Below are 19,431 nucleotides of genomic sequence, written 5' to 3'. Positions count from 1 at the left end.
CCCAGAAAACTGAAATTCGTAAATATGTTCACAAAGAAAAGAATCATGTGACTCCTACCAACTAAGTAAGCTCCACCCAAGAAAATTCTACAAAATCAAACTTACAGCACATTTAAATCTTAGTGTGGAACAAACTTCAAGTCTTCAGAAATCTAAATAAATGAATAAATAAATACTAATGCAACTTTCCTTTAATAAGTGAAAATTTCCATTTATGATAAGCTGTGACATCTGTTTATATCTGAGAATGTGAAGAAAGGGTTACAATTACTAATGATAAAAATAAAAAGTTACTTAAAATAGTATGACTTCAAAAAATCACAGTATTTAAAAAAAATTTTTAAAAACTTTAAAAATGTCTAGACAAATTTTTTGACCCACCCATAATTTTCCAAAATCTGAAACTTAATGTTTTTCCAGGTTCCCAAAATTCACTATATTTTTAGGGCATTGTAACCCTGGTTAAAGATTACTTCTTCTGGGTATTGAAGTTTCTCAGAGAAAAAATAATCTCAATTATCTATTACTTGCTTTTAGATAAAATTTAAAACTAGTAAAATTACCAATTTTAATAAACTAGCAGTTAAAAAAAGGACAAGCAATTTTTTCTCTAGTCCATTCCCTCCCACCAAAACATACACATACACACACACATACACACCAAAAATTTGACATGTAAAATAAAAGTTAAGGTAAACAAAAGCTAAGGTAAAAATAGATGGATTACTGTACCAAGTATGAGTGGAGACAGTGGAAGGAGGTTATCCAATACAAATAAAAGATGACTGATTATTCCTGAATCTATAATAATAATTTAATTATCACCTCAAGAAGGACTTTCCTACATATTGAGATGTCCCTATTCTAATTTTTTTTAAAAAGTTTTAAAAAAATCAAACTGCTCAGGTAAATAAAAGTATTACAAATTGAGAAGATAATGAATGTCTACATGGACAAATATCTTGTATTTTAGAATAAGCTATGGAACCATTTACTAAGGGTTTTCTAAGTTAAAAGGAAAATGTGTTACTCTTGATTTATCGATATTAATTTTACATCCCCCTAATATGCACTGCGAATAACTTATTTGTAAATCTACACCAACCACAAATAAAATACCTCTTCATGTTGAAAAAAAAATTATTATTACTATTTTGTGTGTGTGTGTATGTGGTGCTAGGGATTGAATCCAGGGCCTTGTGCTTGTGAGGCAAGCACCCTACCAGCTGAGCTATGTCCCCAGTACCTTCAAAAAATTATTTAAATGAGTATACTACTATGAATAATAGTTTCTAGTATATACAAATAAATCCAACTAGACCCAGGAAGTCATTTGTGGTTTCCTTTCTTGGTTAAAATGCTTCCCTAAATTTGCAGGGAAATACATACAAAAAATTTTCTTCCTACCCTCACAGCAATTCCTAATTTCAGGAAAGGAGAAAAAATTAATTTTAGATAAGTGAAAGGCATAAGCAGTACTCTACTGAAGCTCCATACTGGGTCCCAGGGATGTAGCAAAGTTTGAGAGCACTTGTCTAGCATGCAGGAGGCCCTGGGTTTGATCCCACCACTAAAAGAGAAAAACACACACACACACACACACACACACACACACACATACACACACACATACACACAGTGTGGAGAGAAGTGGAGGATACCATAAACCCCAAACTAGATTACAGACCAAAGCATATTAAAAACTTTCTTGCCCTTATGTTTAAAGTACACAATCTAAAAGAAACACAACTCCAGCCTACTTTCAGGGCTACCACAGCCACCAAAAAAGAAATGAATAAAAGAAACTTACCTGAATAACAGCACTAAACCAACAAGTATTGCCAACATTTTTTAGCCCAACAGGAACTTTGTCCTGCCTTTTTCTATCATAAGGGTTTCGAGAATCCCTCCAAACTTCCGTAGGGGTCCTCTTCAAACACGCTTTATTTTCTGCTATGCTAGCTTCAAGAACTCTTAAGCAAAGAGAGAAGAAGATTAAAATAAATAAAAGGGTATTATATAATCTATTAAGCAAAAGCATAATACCATAAACTTTAAGCATTCTGATGATACTCAATCTCTGAATAATGTGCCTGGGGAAGTAAAAGTTAAAGCTAACTTTACTCAAGGCAAAGGTTAAGTTTTCTTTAAAAGCACAGTAGTAGCAATGCCAACAGACCACGTGCAGATTTTTTTTTTCCCCAAGAAAAAGAAAATTTCAAACACAAAGACAGTGCTAGGAAATAAAAAGCATATTAAATTGTGTTTCAACAAATTAGTGGTTTAGTACCAGGAATATATATATTTTCTGAGCAATATCTGTACCAATACATATTTACGATACAATAAAACAACTTTATAACAATTAATTTGAATCATCACAAAAGCAAAAACTAAACAAACTACACTTTTAGCTCTCTGTTAATTTCCTCCTCTATTTAAAAAAAAAAGTAGATGAGATAACTTCTCAGGTTCCTTTCAGTTCTAAAAATCTGACTCTGACAGCAAAATAAAGAAAAAGAAAGCGCGTTCCCTTTCAGTTCTAAAAATCTGACTCTGACAGCAAAATAAAGAAAAAGAAAGCGCGTTCCCTTATTAACCCAAAAGTTACTTATTAACCTTTCCAAAATAAACTCCCCACAGAATACGTTAAATGCAGCTCAGCCAGGCAAAAGCAATACTACTTTTTTAAGTGTTATTTTTCTTGGTCCTAAGTACGCACCATTATACCTATAAGCAAGCCTAATTTCCACATACAAACTAACCAAGTATTCTATCTACTCAAGAAGTATGTTACTATTATAATAAGTATAAATAACATTCAAGTGTCTCAAGAGACTTTGTTTTAATTATAAAAACCTTAGCAAAAATGAGTTTTTCCAACTTTTCAGGTTCTACAGAAAACTTCATTCACGCTTCCTTGACTTTATCTAAAGATTTTGTTCTACCAGATAAATGTCAAAATAATATACTTTTATATCTAACAGTGGTATTGACAACATCACATTAATTACAATGTAGTAGGATTCCAAAGTTATCATTACTTGGAATAACTTATGCAAACAGAACAAAGGTTCTAAAAATCAATTTAAAAATTTTTTAAAATGGTTAACTATATGTTAAAATGTAAAGATCAAAGTAAACACATTTATTTAAAAAGTGAATTTACATTCCCATCATATTTAAGAGTGCCCAACATTAGCAGCACTACTCTTGGCCACCAAAATCAACTTTCACTTGCAACCTCAAACCTTAGGCTTTTTCAACAAGACATCGGAATTTCTGTGGAGGTATTTAGATGAATTGAGACAAAAGAAAAGCAGGATACATCTAGAAAATTCACCGTGGGGATCTCTCAGTCAGTCCCACATGGATGCAAAAAGGGTTAACTGCTGGAGGATAATGTTGGCTATAAATCAATTATCCATAAACTTATCTAATCAATGAAAACACAAGAGCAATACTCTTTTTAAATGAGAGGGGGCATGACAGGTCTGGCCATATCAGTTATGACCTCTAACAAAATGGAGTAGCCCAACTTTCCTTTATTTTATAGTCATACAGGTGAAGGGGGCTGGACCAGGAGGGGCTTCTTTTGTGATCAACAGAATGGGGTGAAGTTAGGAGAGCCATTTTTTGGGGGGAATTATCACAGAAGCAGAGAGGGAACCACTCCCACACGGTGCCACATGCTTCCCAGCAATCTAGGATTCCTCCTTTATAGCCAGTTCCTGGAAGCCAGACCTCTGAGTCCCATGGCTCAACCTAGTCTGATTCTGCTAAATAAGGATGGCTCCCCACAATCCACAGCTACCAGAAAGTAAGAACATAAGGGTGAGATAAAAAGTCAAAGAAAGAACCTCAGAAAAAAGTTTTAGTCTAGTTGTACACTGAAATATTGGGGTTTTTTTTTTTAAATATACATGTTTATTTATAAGTATACATAAAACAAATTTATTTCTATTTTGGTAAATAGAAGTGAATGAATTAAAACATGCAAGTCGTTTCTGCAATCAGCACAAACAATACCAGAAGCAGGAAAGCACAGCCAGTACTAGTGATCATACATGAGACAGAAAGGGTACCCAACAATTGATTAACATTGGCAGACATATATAATAATCGTTTAAAAGGAGAATTCTAAAGCATATCCTAAAAATAAAAACTGGTCAAAATATAGGAGAATTAAGTTCAATCCTGAATCTTCTATTAGATGAGCCTCTACTATTACTATATTCTAATTAATTATAATACATATTAGCAAAAACAAACCTACTGAATACCAACAGATGAGAGCACACATATAATGAACAAGCAATGAGGTTAGATACACATTAGTTCTAGAAAATTTGAGGAACAGAATCTCTGTGAAATAATACAATCTGCAAAACTTATAATTTACATTTGAATCAGAGTGAGTTATAATAAAATGGAACTCAGTCTAAGATGAAACTTAGCAAAACTAGGTCTTAAATATTTTTTTTTTTCACAAGCATTAACAACCCAACTCAACCCAACAATCTAGATTGTCCTATGATCAATTTTTTTCTTTTAATTCCAAATCTAGTTAAGATTACTAAGACCCAGGAATTTTTTAAAATTATTTATTTGTTTTTTAATTTTTACAGACTACATTTTGATTCATTGTACACAAATGGGGTACATGATTTCGTTTCTATGGTTGTACACGATGTAGATTCATACCATTCACGTAATCATCCATGTACATAGGGTAATGATGTCTGTCTCATTGGACCATTTTTTATCCCCCCCCCTCATTTTCTTCTACATAATCCTAAGTTTCTCCATTCTTCTCTCACTCCCCAAACCTCCCATCCTCATTATATATCATTCTCCACTTATCATGGAAAACATTTGGCCTTTGGCTTTTTGGGATTGGCTTATTTCAAGCCAATTCCATCCATTTATATGCAAATGCCATATTATTCTTCTTATGTCTGAATAATATTTCATTGTGTATATATACCATAGTTTCTTTATCCATTAAACTGTTGAAGGGCATCTAGATTGGTTCCACAATCTAGCTATTGTGAACTGAACTGCTATAAACATTGATGTGGCTGTGTTACTGCAGTACCCAGGGATTTTTTAAAAAAATAGTTTAAATACAGTTAGTTCCCTTGTCTACCTCTTCTGTACCTCTCCCCACTAAAAAAAAAAAAATACATACATCTTGGTATATACAAACAAAGCGATGTAAACACTACATTAATATAATGAAATTAATGTAAACTCTTTAGTTCCCTTGCCCATACTCTTACCTACTGGTCATGGGAAAATGTATGGCTTCAAATGTACTTCCTAGGACTCAAACTGTTATACTATTCCCCAAAGAAAACTGGAAGAGAAAGGAAGATAGTGATATAAACCAAGACACCATATTCCCAGCATTCCTATGTATGTTCTTTACAGAGGTCAAATTAGGTATAAACTGTAATAGTCATCTGATTGGGGTGGAGAGATGCTTATAACTGCTTACTGCTCCTCAAAGTCCCTAAGATTCAAAAATAAAATAATGCTCATTTCCTAAACCATATTTCTATTTGACATATATATCAAGTATTAATAGGGCTTAATTTAGTCATATTGCTATTATTCACTGTAACAAAAGTATAGGTTTTAGAGAATAGGTTTATTATAATAATTCCTCAATCACCCCCATAAGATAGAATTATGGTTTCCAATGTTTTCTTTTTTTAAAAAAATTTTTTAGTTGTTAATGGACTTTAATTTTATTTACATGCAGTGCTGAGAATCGAACCCAGTGTCTCCTACACGCTAGGCAAGCGCTCTACCGCTGAGCTACAACCCCAGCCCCTCAATGTTTTCTTGCTGAAAGGAAACATCATCAGTACATGAAAGAGGAAAGCCATAATTCTGTGATCTCCTTGACTTAAAGCTTATAACACACTCACTTCTGTGTACCAGCAGAATCTTACTATAGGCTTCAGCAGGCTTCCTCCTACCATATTCTCCTGATTCCTAAAGGACTCTATAAACACTGCACCAAAACATCTATTAATCAACCAGTATCTCCTATTAACACCTGCAGGCAGAAACAGGGATTTGTTTTTACCTCTAGACTATACATGATAAATAGTAGTAAGCTTGATTTTTTTTTAAATCAAAAGTCAAATCTCTTGCCCACATGACACTCAATTTCCAAGATTTTCCCCTTCTATAATCCAGTGCTGTCAACATAAATACAAACTTCTATAAACTGAAGTCCTACATAAGAGTTCCTTCCGTGGTCTTACCAGTGATACTTTCCAGACTTTAAGTAAAATGTAAGAAATAGCTAGATTTCAGGCATTCTAATTGGCAGAGAGGAGAACATAAATGTTGCAAATCCTAGAGAATTCAGAGAAAGCCAATAACAAAATGCAGCATGCCGAGAGGCACCTCAGCAGCCACAAAAAAAACAACAAAAAAAAACCAGCCCCCAGCCCACATAACCTGCTTTCTTATCTTCGTCAACACTCCTTATGACTTAACATCAGTAGTATAAAAAAGACAACAAAACATTTTCCTGTCTCTTTTCCTTCCACACACTATACGGAATGTTTAAAGTTCTTAAGGTAAATGTTCACCTTCCATTAAAATTTTATTGTATACTTTTAGGGGCTTTTATTTTGTATTCTTATTTAAATCAGATATAACACTAACGTTGAAAATATCCCACTCTAGCTATCCCACTCTTGGTGAAGCATTACACTCACTGAAAACCATGCATTATTGAAGTAGCATAAATCGATCAAAAAAATTTTTAAAGGAAGAAAGGAAGGAAGAGAGAAAGTAAGGTAGGAATAATTTGTTGATTGCTCAAAAAAAATGAAATGCTAAAGTAAGAACTGGTATTCTTATTGAGATCACACTAAACCCTTAAGTCAATCCAAGAAAAACTGATGTATTACACAGATTGGGCTCCCATCTTTGAAACGCATGTATTTCAAAATACCTATGTACATTGTTTAATGTATTTCAATGATATTTAGTAATTTTTTTGTTTTTGTTTTTTCTTTTTCTTTCAGGAGAAGCCAGAGCCCAACACATACCGCATAAGCACTCTACCACTGAACTACATCCCCAATCCAATAATTTCCTTCTTGAAAGTACTTGCACATTTTTTTATTAGATTTACTCTTCTTATCTTTAAGACGGGAGGGGGGTAACCAGGGCTGCCTAGCCCTTTTTTTATTTTTATTTTGAGACAGGGTCCTGCTAATTGCTTAGGGCCTCACTAATTTGCTAATCAATATTAATTTGAACTTGTGATCCTCCTGCCTCAGCCTCCTGAGTCACTGGATTACAGATATGTTCCACTACAACCAGCTTTTAAAAGTTTTGTGAGTTATAAATGGTAATCACTTTTGTAACTTTCTCATTCTTATATACAGAAATATAATTTTTACAAGAATACTTTGAGGGATTATTTCCTTACAGTTATGATATGCAAACATTAAATACAGACCTCAGTAAAACCTTTTTATATAGGTATATACCCATGTGGCCACCACTCTATAGACAATTTGCATTATCCCATAAAATACCTTTTCCAGTCAAAAGAGTCCCTCTCCATGCCAGTTAACCACTATCTAAGTTCTAACACCAAAAATTAGTTTTGCCTATCCTTAAACATCATATGAATGAAATCACATAGTGGTTATTCTCTTATATCAGGTTATTTCTCCCATCTTTAAGGATTCCTCCACATTTTTCCAAGAAGTAGGAAACTCTTTTCCACACACTGCTTAGAATTCCATCATATAAATATACCAGCATTGTTTAGCATTCTGCTCTTATGGTATTTGGCTATTTCCAGGTTTTAATTATTTCAATAAATCCACTTTATTTCTTTCTCATAGATCTATATTTAAGAGAAGAAATGTTGAGTTTTAAAATAGCATATATTGAAAGTCATTAAAATCCAAATTTTCCAAAGCATTACACCATTACACATTCCTACCAGCAGTGGATGAGAGTTCTAGTTGCCTGCATGTGCTCTCTGTCAGTCAGCTGTTTATACTGTGACAAAAATACCTAACAAAAAAAAAAACTTAGAAGAGGAAAAGTTTATTTGATCACAGTTTCAGAGGTTCGGTCTATGGTTCTGTTTCTGAGCCTGATGTGAGGCAGAACATCATGGCAGAAGAAACGTGGTGGAGGAAAACTACTCAGCTCATAGCAGCCAGGAAGTAGAGAAAGAGGAGCCAGGGATAACATATAATCCACAAGGGCATATCCCCAGTGACCTACTTCCTCTAGCCATGCCCCATCTGCCTACAGTTACCACCCAGTAGACCCATTCCAATCATTAATCTATCAAATGGATCAATCCACTGATGAGGTTATAGTTCTCATGACTGAATCATTTATATCTGATACTGGATAGCCTGTTTTCCAACACCAAGCTTTTCCAAAACCGTAACATGCTCGTAATACTTGGCATGTCAGTCTTTAATTTTAGCCATTGTGATGAGTATATAATGGTGACTATTCTCTAATGAGATGACTGAAAGTAAATTCCTGATTGAGCTTGTACCATCCAGATCACCACTTACAACTGTATCCATCAAGGTACCAACACAAGATGTTCCATAATCCATATACCAAGTACAAATCAAGGGATTCCTTTTCTTCAACAGAGGCACTCATATGGGACACTAACTCCTGAATAAAGCTGACACTGGCTAGTGTCTCTTGTGGTAAGGGAGGTGCCAAACTGCATGGGAATGGGCTCCTGCTACTCCTGATGAGACATTTCACAACTCTGACCCTTCTTCTTGAGGCCATCATTGATATCTTGGCTGTTGCTCACACTTGTTAAATTATAGTGCTATTTTCCAGACTGATCTGCACCTCCAGTCACAGTTTATGGTCCCTGGAATCAGTGTCATATTTTTTACTTCATCCAGACATCTGCATGATGTACCCTTGTCATAAAAGCAACTCAAAAATGGGCTGATTGGTATTCAAGGTTTCCATGCTCCCTTCTCATCCACTGTATCTGGTATTACTAAGCACCAGAATGCTCCTCAAAAATCGGTTTAACTCTGTGTTTTCTTACCTAAGGTTCATACACCTTAACAAGAAGTACCTAACAGTTGCTTCGTGAGGAATTATAGAGAGAGAAGAGATTAAAAGATCTATTTTAAATGATAAAATTACATCTGACTATTCTTGGACATGACACTTTTTCTTTCCAAATGGTAGGCTGTCCCAGTTGGCAAATCTTCCAAGGTAGCTTCCAGACCAACTTAATTTCAGGTCAATACATCTGGACTCCTCTTTTTTGTCTGAATGATCTTAAATGCATAAATGTAATGCTCACTCAGTTGAGTGCACAGTTCACTCAATTCCTCTTCAATAAACCATGTTGGTCAAAGTGGAAGGCACAAAGTCCCTGTAAATTTTAATAAAAAATATCTGTACTCCTCATATACTTGGTACCTCTAGATAAAAGATGGGATGCAAACAAGGGGATGACTGGGGAAAAGAGAAAATTATCGTAACCAACTGGAAAGGGATATAAACAATGTGGACATACAAGATGGGAACAGAGAGGACATTAATCCACGTTTTTCTTTCAGAACTGCTCTTTCACACAAAAGAAAGTGCCCTGGCAAAACTCTCCCATGTTGCTTTACTGAGTTTAGAATTTTAAACAGTTTTCTTCCACTCAACAAAAATCATTTTATTATGTTCACTAGTCCATTATTGATGTTTAAATGTCTAGATTTTGTCATTTGCACTGTCACTACTTTTGGGATAATCCTACCTTCTTCCTCTGAGCACTTTTAGTTTTCTCATTTCTGAGTGTTTCATAGTAACCACTATAATAAACCTAAATGTGAGCTTTCTTTTAATTTTCCCTGTTTGGGATTTACTGTACTTGGTGAAATTAGATTTTTGTTTTTTTATTTCTAAAAAGTTCATGGTGATTAACTCTTTAAATTTGCCTCAGTTCATTCCCTTCTTTTGAGTCATCAATTACAACAACAGACTTACTCTAATTTCTCCATATCTTTTAACCTTTTCCCCATAGTTTTCCATCTTTTTGATAGGTGTTTTAAGGTGGTTATGATTTCTTCTGATATATGTCCCAGGCTTCTGATGTGTTCTTTAGCTGTTTCTAATCTGCTATTAAAGCTTCGTTCTGTTTTTAATTCTACTTCAGTTATTCTAATTTTCACTTTGAAAGATATTTTTCAGTTACTTTTCAAATGCATTAGGTTATAGTTTTAAAAATTTTCAAATTTCCTTAGAAAATTAAAGCACAGTTATATCAGTCGCCATATCTGAGTACATGGGTGAACTTTCACTGCCTGTTGTTTCTATTGATTCTCACAGTGACTTTTTTTCCATGTTTGGTAATTTTGGCAGGTGATGAGTTTAGAGCTCCAAAAGTATTAGAGGGTATCTTTGGGGTCTAGGACAAAGACACCTAGAAAGAGAATGTATTTTTGATATTGCCAGGATCCTAGAGAAAATGCCATTTAAATTAAATTCCCAAGCTACGATTTATTGTACCACTAACATGACAAGTTTTAGCTGTAAAACCACAGTAGAAGTTGTCAGAGGCAAATTCCATCTCAAAAGTACCCCTCACAGCCATGACAAAAACTTTTAATGTGCTTGTGATTACTGACGAAAAGGAATACTTCTGATTTACCCTTACTGGGAATATGTCATCCTTTGATATAAAGTTGAACAAGAGAAACGATCCTCCTATTAAAGCTGCCCATCTTGTTTCAAAATGGCCTCTTCTTTTTCCTCCACTCAACAATTCTAAACCAAAGTTTAAGTTATAGATACAAGTCGAATTTCATCAAGTCAAAAGTAACTTTCAGTGTCCTGCACCTATTTCCTTCAAGTTTCTACTTTCACTGATTTTAGTCCTTGATTTTGGTTTTTACTTAACAAGTCTTAATACATTTCTTAAAATTCAAAAGTATTTTATACCCAACAGAAAAACATACTGTTTCCAAAAGAAATTTTTGTCCAAATAACCTAGTCCACCATTTCTTGAAAGTTGGAAGTTTGCTCTTGCAATAATTTATCTAAAGCTAGCCCTACCTTTTATCATCTACTTTAAAGTCTTACACAAAAAGCCATTTTCACAAGGAATATGCCATTGACACAAACAAGTTCTAATGTAGTCTATTAGCAAATTTCAACTACCCAGATTTCACTTTGTGTCCTAGCAATGTGCTACAGGGTGGATGCGGTTTGCCCTTCAAAGATTCATGTGTTGAAGTGGGGTGAAACCTTAGGAGCTAGGGCAGAGGAGTAGGTCCTTAGTTATCAGGAGTACTTCCTCAGAAGAGACTGAGGGACCCCAGTATCTCTCTCAGGTCCTCCATCTGGAAAAGTGATCTCTCAGTCCCGCACACATTCCCTCCAAGATGGCATCTGCTTAAAGAGTATATTAAGATTTAAAAGACCAAAAAATGAAAAACGACATTCTCTTAAGAAATTTTTTTACAATTTGTCAGAATAGGTATTCAAAACAAACTATATCTGATACACTGAAATGATTTAACATCAAATTAGGAAGTCTTAATTCCTTTACTTTAATTATATACAACAGTGTGCCACATAAACATCATTTGGTCAATGGCAGATCCTGTATTCAACAATGATAAGATTATAACAGAGATGACCAATTCCTATTGCCTCATGATCAGTTAGCCACTGTAATGTCATAACACAAGGCATTATGTGTGTGTGGTGACACTGGTGTAAACCAACTGACTGCACTGCCTGGTCTCAGAAAGATCTAGCACATACAATTAGTACAGTACATAATTCTTGATAATGATGACTATGATACTGATTATACATTATTATGCCATATATTTTATTGTTATAGTGTACTTAAAGAGAACAGTTTACTGTGAAATAGTATGTCACATTAGGTTGACAGGAGTCTTGTACTTCTCTTATTTACTACACTTTTGGAATGCATCAAGAGGTCACACTGAGTGGTTAACCTATACCATCTAGGTTTGTGTAAGTACAATCCGTGATGCACACACAACCTCATGAAATTGCCTAATGATGAGTTTCTTAGAACCTATCTCCATTGTTAGCTATTACTACAATTATCATACGTTGTTTAATTAGAGAACACAAAACACAGAATGAATACTAAACTGCTATGTTTTCAGACTTATTCATATTTGTATGCTAATATAAAGTCATGTAAACAAAAACATACATATATGTTTTAAAACAGTATTTGTATCAAGTGTACTTTCTGTTTTATAATCTCTTTCATATAACAGATAATCTTCAAACATATCCTCCACACCTAAGGGAAAATAACTAAATTTCGCCAAGTTTAAGTACTGTCAGGTTCTACAATTATTTAAAACAATTATTTAATGTATGTAATCAATTTTTAAAAGACAAAGTCAAATTTATTTAATTTTTCAAATTCTTCACAAAATTAGCCAAATTAAAACATCCAAAGATAGTCTATGCCCTTTTTGGTTTTCATTTAAAATTACCAGCATTAAATATTAGTCACACTAAAGAGGGGGACAAGGAATTTTAAGTCTTTGGATCTTAAGATAATATCTTACACAAAGTAATTACCAAAGAAACATTTAAGACATTAAAAGCATCATGAAGAAAAAAAAAATTACGTGCCTTTGCTAAATAAATCATTTTGAAACATCTCCTGCCATATAGTAATCTCAGATTATTATTTAAAAAAGTTACTGATATATGCCAAGGGACATTAAGAAATCTGGTACACTGTGCTACTAATAACTGGATTACAGTAAAAAGAACAATGGAGTCATAAGACCTATCTTATGGCACATCTTTGGAAAAATCATTTAACTTACTGAAAGCAAAATTTCTTCTTCAATAAAATACCATTGCTTTGAAATAGCTGCTTAGAGAGTTTATAATTAGTTGTAATTTAAGTTTTTCCTTTTTTAAAAAACAAACACTGCTTAGTGATAAAACCAAATGTATTTATTTAAACCTTAAGTGGGTCAAATTGGTTTCAAAATTAAAAACTGTATTAATGAAAAAAACACATTCTATCATACATCTTAGAACCTATTTCTTCAAAATATATATATATATATACATATTATATAGATATATATATAACATACTATCATAGTATAGATCAGAGGTTGGCAATCTACAGCCCTTGTGATAATTCTATCTGTAACTTGTTATGTAATCAAGACTTACTGTAAACCATCATCTTTATTATAATTATTCAGTAGCTATGGTTGCTTTGTACTGCAACACCAAGTAGTTGTGACGGAACACCATATAGACAACAAAAGTAAAAAAATATTTACTATTGCACTTAATAGGAAAAAGTCTACTGACCCGGACAAAATCTTGCTAAAAAACTATTAAGTTGAATTGGGCAGTGTACTCAAAAAGGGATTCAGGGAAAGAAAAAAAAAAAATCAATATTTAAATATACACTTAAATTTAATAGTCACTAACACCCTTCCAGAATCTTAGAAATCTTAAGCTCAATTGCCAACAGAACTATAATATGAAAAAGTTTGTTTACATAAAACATAAAAATACAAAAAGCATATTAATGATTTATTTACCATAAAAGAATATCATATTGCCTCGTAAATTAAAGCAATTATTATTTGTTATTATAGTATTTAATAATCTGCTTTACACAGATATGTTTTACCTGCTAATGGCTTGCTCCTCATCATTATTCCAGTCCTCCCTGAATGCCCTGGTTGATTCCGCCAAACTCAAGGCAATTGCTCTCTGAAGATCATCTTTATCATCTCCAGTAGATCAATCACATCTGAAAAGCACAACTATCTTTACTCAAAATTAAAAGTCACACAAAAATTAAAAGTAATTCTTATCATGAAGATTTATACCTAATATAGCCTTTTAAACCAAAGTCTAACCACTGAATTCTGTTTATTTTATAGGAAGAGCCTATCTAAAAAAAAAAACACAAATCAAGTTTTTATTTATACTTGGTAACGTAATGTTCTTATATATAAAATATAACTAAAGCTGTAGGAGCGGAAGTACTTTTCACTGCAGACAATCTCAGTACTTATGAATCTCTCATTAAACATTAGTAAGCAGAAAGATGCTGAGAATGGGATCTTGAGAGTGGTTTCTTTAGGCAACAAAAAATTGAAATCAGGACATTCACAATATATGCTCTCTGAAGTTAAACCCAATCATATACATATTAATTCTGTCCATACTACCATCTAGAAATCATCTATTCAATTATAACAACTAAGTCCTCAAAATTTGTTTTCAGATATTAACTAACCATAAATAGATGTGTGTTTATGTGTATGTGTGTGCACGCACACACATTCCGCACTTTAAAGTTGGGAACGATATGCCAAACTGTCAACAGTGGTTAACTCTAATGAAGAGTCACTAGAGAAGAGAGTACAAGGAGCTTTCCGTTTTGTGTTTTCAAGCACATCTGTACCATATGAATTATTTAATAAATATGCACTTCTTCTGATTAAAACAAGATTATCATTTCTCTAAAACATATGTGAATGAACCAATCCCCTTCTAACAAAAGAAAGACTTGATGCTACATGTATTAATTCTTTTTCCAAAGAATAAAAGCTATAGTTATTACCACCTTTAGTAAAAGCACTATTAATACAATTTCCCCAAATGTACTGGTCAATTATAAGAAGCCAATGATAAATACTCCCATTAGGAATAAATAATGATGGGAAAAAGAATGAAGTATATCTATCATATCTGGGTGGCTGGGATTATCTTGTCTGTGTTTTGTGTTCGTTTTGCATATTTGTATTTTAAAAAACATGTTTAAATTTTATTTTCTTGACATTACATAGAATTTTACAAGAGACAAAAGGGAAAGGATGGAAGAAGGTACCTTCATTTACTGTCTGGAAATAGTAATGTGCATGTGTGCATTGTATGTATGTAGATATTTTCTACACTAATGAGGGAAAAAAAATGTATACTGATGGTTTCCAAAATTGCACTTCTATTATTACCCCAGTTTTTTTTTCCCAAAACAGCATTTTACAAGAATAATTTATTTAAAATAGTAGAAAAAAAATAGTTGGCCACACAAGGGTTTTTTTTTACAAATGTCCTTAAAGAATAAAAACCTCATGAAAATATAGGGCCCCCCTAAAATTCAATCAAGTAAAATGTAGAACACAATAAAGTAACTGAAATGATGGAACACCTTACCTATGCCAATAGGCCAAAGGTTTCATAAATCTGACTACGAGATCCACATTCACCCAGACCACAGCTAAAAATGGGAGTAGAACATCCAGTCTAGTTTTAAATACTGATAAACTGGGTTAGAGAGAAGTATGAAATTCATTATCAAAATGAGAGCTATTTTGCTTATAAAATGGCTAGAATATGGTAAGTAAAGAGAGGATAATGGAGAGGGGATTCAAAGAAAAATAGGAAAACCAGTTTTAGAGATATGATCAATTAGCCCTTAGACTCCATTCTCTTCATTCTTTTAGTGTGCTTTTTTTATTATTTTATTTTTTGGGGGCAGCAAGGCAGACTTTATAAGTTGCTTAGGATCTCACCTAAGTTGCTTGAGACTGAGGCTGGGCTTGAACTTACAACTCTCCTGCCTTAGCCACCTGAGTTACTGAGATTACAGGTATGCATCAATGCACCCTGTTAGTTAAGCATGTTTTCTTTAACAACAACAAAAATAAATAATTAAGTTTTAAAAAATCTATCTTCTCTATCCATTCACAGTTAAGGTTTGGGAAAAGATTTAGGTTATATCGACTGGATGCACTAACATGAGATTTGAAAGGCAAAGGGACAGTCATTATTCTGCAGCTTCAGGCTCTTTCTCCAACATTATTTGACAGCTGTAGGCTGGTCCACAGTAGCATTTCTATATCCAATTTCCAGATTTAGCATTCCAGTGTCCAGGCATTGCTCAGTGGCAGTTACCTAATCCTGGCTTTCTGTTCTCCAGGTATAGCACAGAAGTATTCACTTCAACACAGCAGTCCTAGTGGCTGTCTTCCTGACTATGACACAAGGAACAGCTTTCCTGTCTGGTTGATTCCACAGGGATCTAGGAGTCATTTCAGAAAAGTGAGCTACAGATCCCTCTCTCCAGTTCTTTCAGTGATTGGTTAGTAACCTAATCCTCTGTATTAAATTTCTGCTTTGAAAGTACTAGAATTTTAGTGTGTCATGGCTGACAAACCAAATGAGAGCAGAAATTCATTTAGAAATAGCAAAAATCTATACTATTAGCTTTTCATGACTTATCAATTATAATTCAAGCAACACAAAAAGCAAAAACAAGACTAGTTTTTTTTTAACCTATTTCATAAATGAGATATTTGAAATGAAGTACTTTATAAGGACAGAGAATGGTGCACAGGTTTTCAATTTACATCTTCTGACTTTTAAACCCAACAGTCTTTCTGCCTTACTAGCAGTTCTCCAAGTGTGGTCCATTGATCCTTGGTGTCACAGGGTCCCCGTGACACTTCAAGGAAGGAATGGGGAGTTCCTTAAGTAAATAGAATACTAAAACAATACAAAAAATGCTATTTGTCTTTTCTAATGTGGTTATATTTGTACTGATGAGGTTGAACAATAGTGGCTAAAACTACTTCACCTTAGAACAAATTAAGGAAGCAGTACCAGGTTATGGGAATATGTGTAGTAACTTTGCACACTCACTGTTAAAAAAAAAAAAGTCAGTTTCTCTTAAGAATTACAACCTTAATGAAAAGACAAAAGGTAATTTTACAAAATCTCAAACCTTGATTTATGCAAGTTTTGTGACAAAATATTAAAGATGTGTACCATACTTCTGGCTGGTATATGCAAAGTATGCTGTTTCTATGGAAAATGTAGCAAACAAAAACAGATACAATTGCAAAGTGAATAGTTGTTTTGAGAGATAAGATATTTTAAAAACAACAACAAAACCACAGACCACCAGAAGGATGGGAATATCCTTGAGAAAAATGCACAGATGATCATAGGGGTATTCAACAGATGGGAAATGAGAATACTGCCATCATTATCCTCATTCATTCAGTTTCAACCAGATTGCATTCTCACTATTCATTTCTTGAGTCAAACATACTCATGCCTCAGGGTCTCACCTGGGATGAACTTCTTCAGATAGCCATGAGGTTTTCCCTTTCTCACTTCACTTAGGTGTCTGTACAAATGTGACCTAATCCAAGAGGCATTCCCTAACCACAGGACCTAAAATAGCATATCTTATGCTCAACCCGTAACCGCACTCCCCTAAAGTCTCTCTGCTCAGCTATATTGTTCTCTTGCACTTCCTACTACCGGATATTACTTGTTTAATGTTTTCTCCTATGAAAATAGATTTTGTAATGACCTATCAAAGTACCTAACACACATTAGGTAATCAATAAATATGTATTAGACAATAAAGGTTAATACCTATATTGTGGAACAAGTAAAAACTAGTGGGTCATCTGTTCAGTGGCATTAATTAGTAGACTTGAGAATATAACCTCTAGTCATCCAAAATATTTTCAAATGAGAGGATAAATAAGGTACTATTCTAAATAATACATGAATGAAGATATAAACACTATGAATTTTGTTTCTCACCCACTGATTCCTCCCTACCATGACCAATCAGCTTCCTTAAGGATATTCCTACTTTTCTAATCTTCTCATGGCTAAAATCAGGTTCTCTAAAACAGTATTGCCTAAGAGAACTTCCTGTGATGTTGGAATGTACTTTTATCTGAACTGCTACTAGTACTGAACACTTCAGAGTAGGCGAGGAACAAAATTTCAATATTATTTAATTTTAATGGCCATATGTGACTAGTGGCAACTATACTGAACAGCTCTACTTTAAAAAAATTTAGTTGTTTTAATAATAGCTACTAAAATTAAAATGACAGCATCACGAGGAAAGTAAGAAAAGAAATTGAAGTGAGCGCCAAAAAGTCATTCCAGAGTTGTGTCATTATTATTATTACTATGATTTTCAAAGTGGAGTGTTAAAAATAAAAAATGGAAATAAATTTTCCATGTTAGTCAAAAACAAGTACAAAGGCCCACGGTTCCCATTCTGTCCTAAAACTAAAGAAAACTGGCAGGCTGAAGTGGGAGAATCAGTTCAAGACCACGCTGGGAAAACACAAGACCCAGACTCACAAACATAAGATGGAAAATTCAGAAAGTTTTATAAGTCATTCTACAGTTAACAGCTAATAGGATGTACTTAATCAGTTTGAAGTACCTAATCATATCTAATCAAAAAGTGCATGACCAATGTGATCCTACAATATGTTCAATCAGAAAAATGAGAAACTACACCCCATTTATGTATGATTTATCAAAATGTATAAATGCATTCTACTGTCATGTACAACTAATTAGAACAAATAAAATGTTTTTAAAAGTAACTTTCATATCATTTAGCATCTTCTTTTTAAGATTAACCTTGATTAGCTGGTAACAACTCAGAACAGTTTTATATATTAGAAATTTCTATGAAAAGAGATTTAACTTTCACTGCATAATTTTTTTTTCCTATATGAAGTTACTTGTTTAACAAATTTGGTAAATGGGAAAAATATCAATGCTCAATAATAAACTCTTTAACTGCTTCATGTAAGTGATTACCTCAGTAGAGATAAGAACACTAGAACTGGATCTATTTATTACTGGTGCTTTAAATCATTATTATTCTGGCCAAGCAATGTAACCATAACCAGAAATCTAGGATAAAGCCTCCAGGTTTCTCTCACACTGAATGTAATTCAAGTTGTTTTGGGGGAAAAAAAAAATACAAAGAATTTAAATTTTTGAAGGGTCTACCTCTCAGCATTCATTCCAGTGTATTACACCAGTTTCTCTAAAACTTAAGTCAAAATGTGGCATTACTTTTGTGTTAAAATTACCTACCCAAATCCCTCTTATCTTTTGATCCATATTTTGATTGCTCAATTGTAGCACATCTTGTTCTGGAAGGCATATACTGTTTTTTTCCTGTTTTAAAAAAGTTCAAAAGAATTTAATGGTCATGAAATAAAGACTATTACTATCAGATTCAAATTGGGCAAAAGCCTTGTATGGTCACATCTGTGACAGAGTTTGCCAAGACACAAAACCTTGATAGAATTTCTCTTCTGGCTATTAAGTATATCCACAATACTCAACACCCAGCCTCTCTTCCATTAGTACTTTACTGTAAAACTCCAGCAGAATTTTAGTCCGAATTTAAGCTGGGAACAGGAGACACTCATTTGATGATGTGCATTATCTAGTCTGAACAGAAGATCTAAGTGATGAAGATCAGTTGCCCAAGATCTAGGTTAATTATATTACAAATGAATTGTATCTTTTCCTAGAATCTAACACAGTATAAATGACTAC

The 19,431-nt window shown here is 33.5% G+C and overlaps 1 protein-coding gene and 1 pseudogene across 3 annotated transcripts in view; both read right to left on the bottom strand.

Annotated features, from left to right (window-relative positions):
- The window catches only part of Usp25 (ubiquitin specific peptidase 25), a 95,019-nt gene extending 81,263 nt beyond the window's left edge, over positions 1 to 13,756 (bottom strand). For 2 of the 3 annotated variants that reach the window (XM_047563603.1, XM_047563604.1), the window contains exons 1-2: positions 13,709 to 13,756; positions 1,811 to 1,973 (exon numbers count right to left, since the gene is read on the bottom strand). The gene's annotated coding sequence lies outside the window, so the exon portion shown is untranslated. The remainder of the gene's footprint in view (positions 1 to 1,810; positions 1,974 to 13,708) is intronic. The other variant, XM_047563606.1, reaches the window with a different exon arrangement.
- The window catches only part of LOC124992602 (ubiquitin carboxyl-terminal hydrolase 25-like), a 39,164-nt pseudogene continuing 33,441 nt past the window's right edge, over positions 13,709 to 19,431 (bottom strand).

This window comes from Sciurus carolinensis, chromosome 9 (genome assembly GCF_902686445.1).
Source record: "Sciurus carolinensis chromosome 9, mSciCar1.2, whole genome shotgun sequence".
Lineage (NCBI taxonomy): Eukaryota > Metazoa > Chordata > Mammalia > Rodentia > Sciuridae > Sciurus > Sciurus carolinensis.
This window is presented reverse-complemented; position numbering and strand designations above follow the sequence as displayed.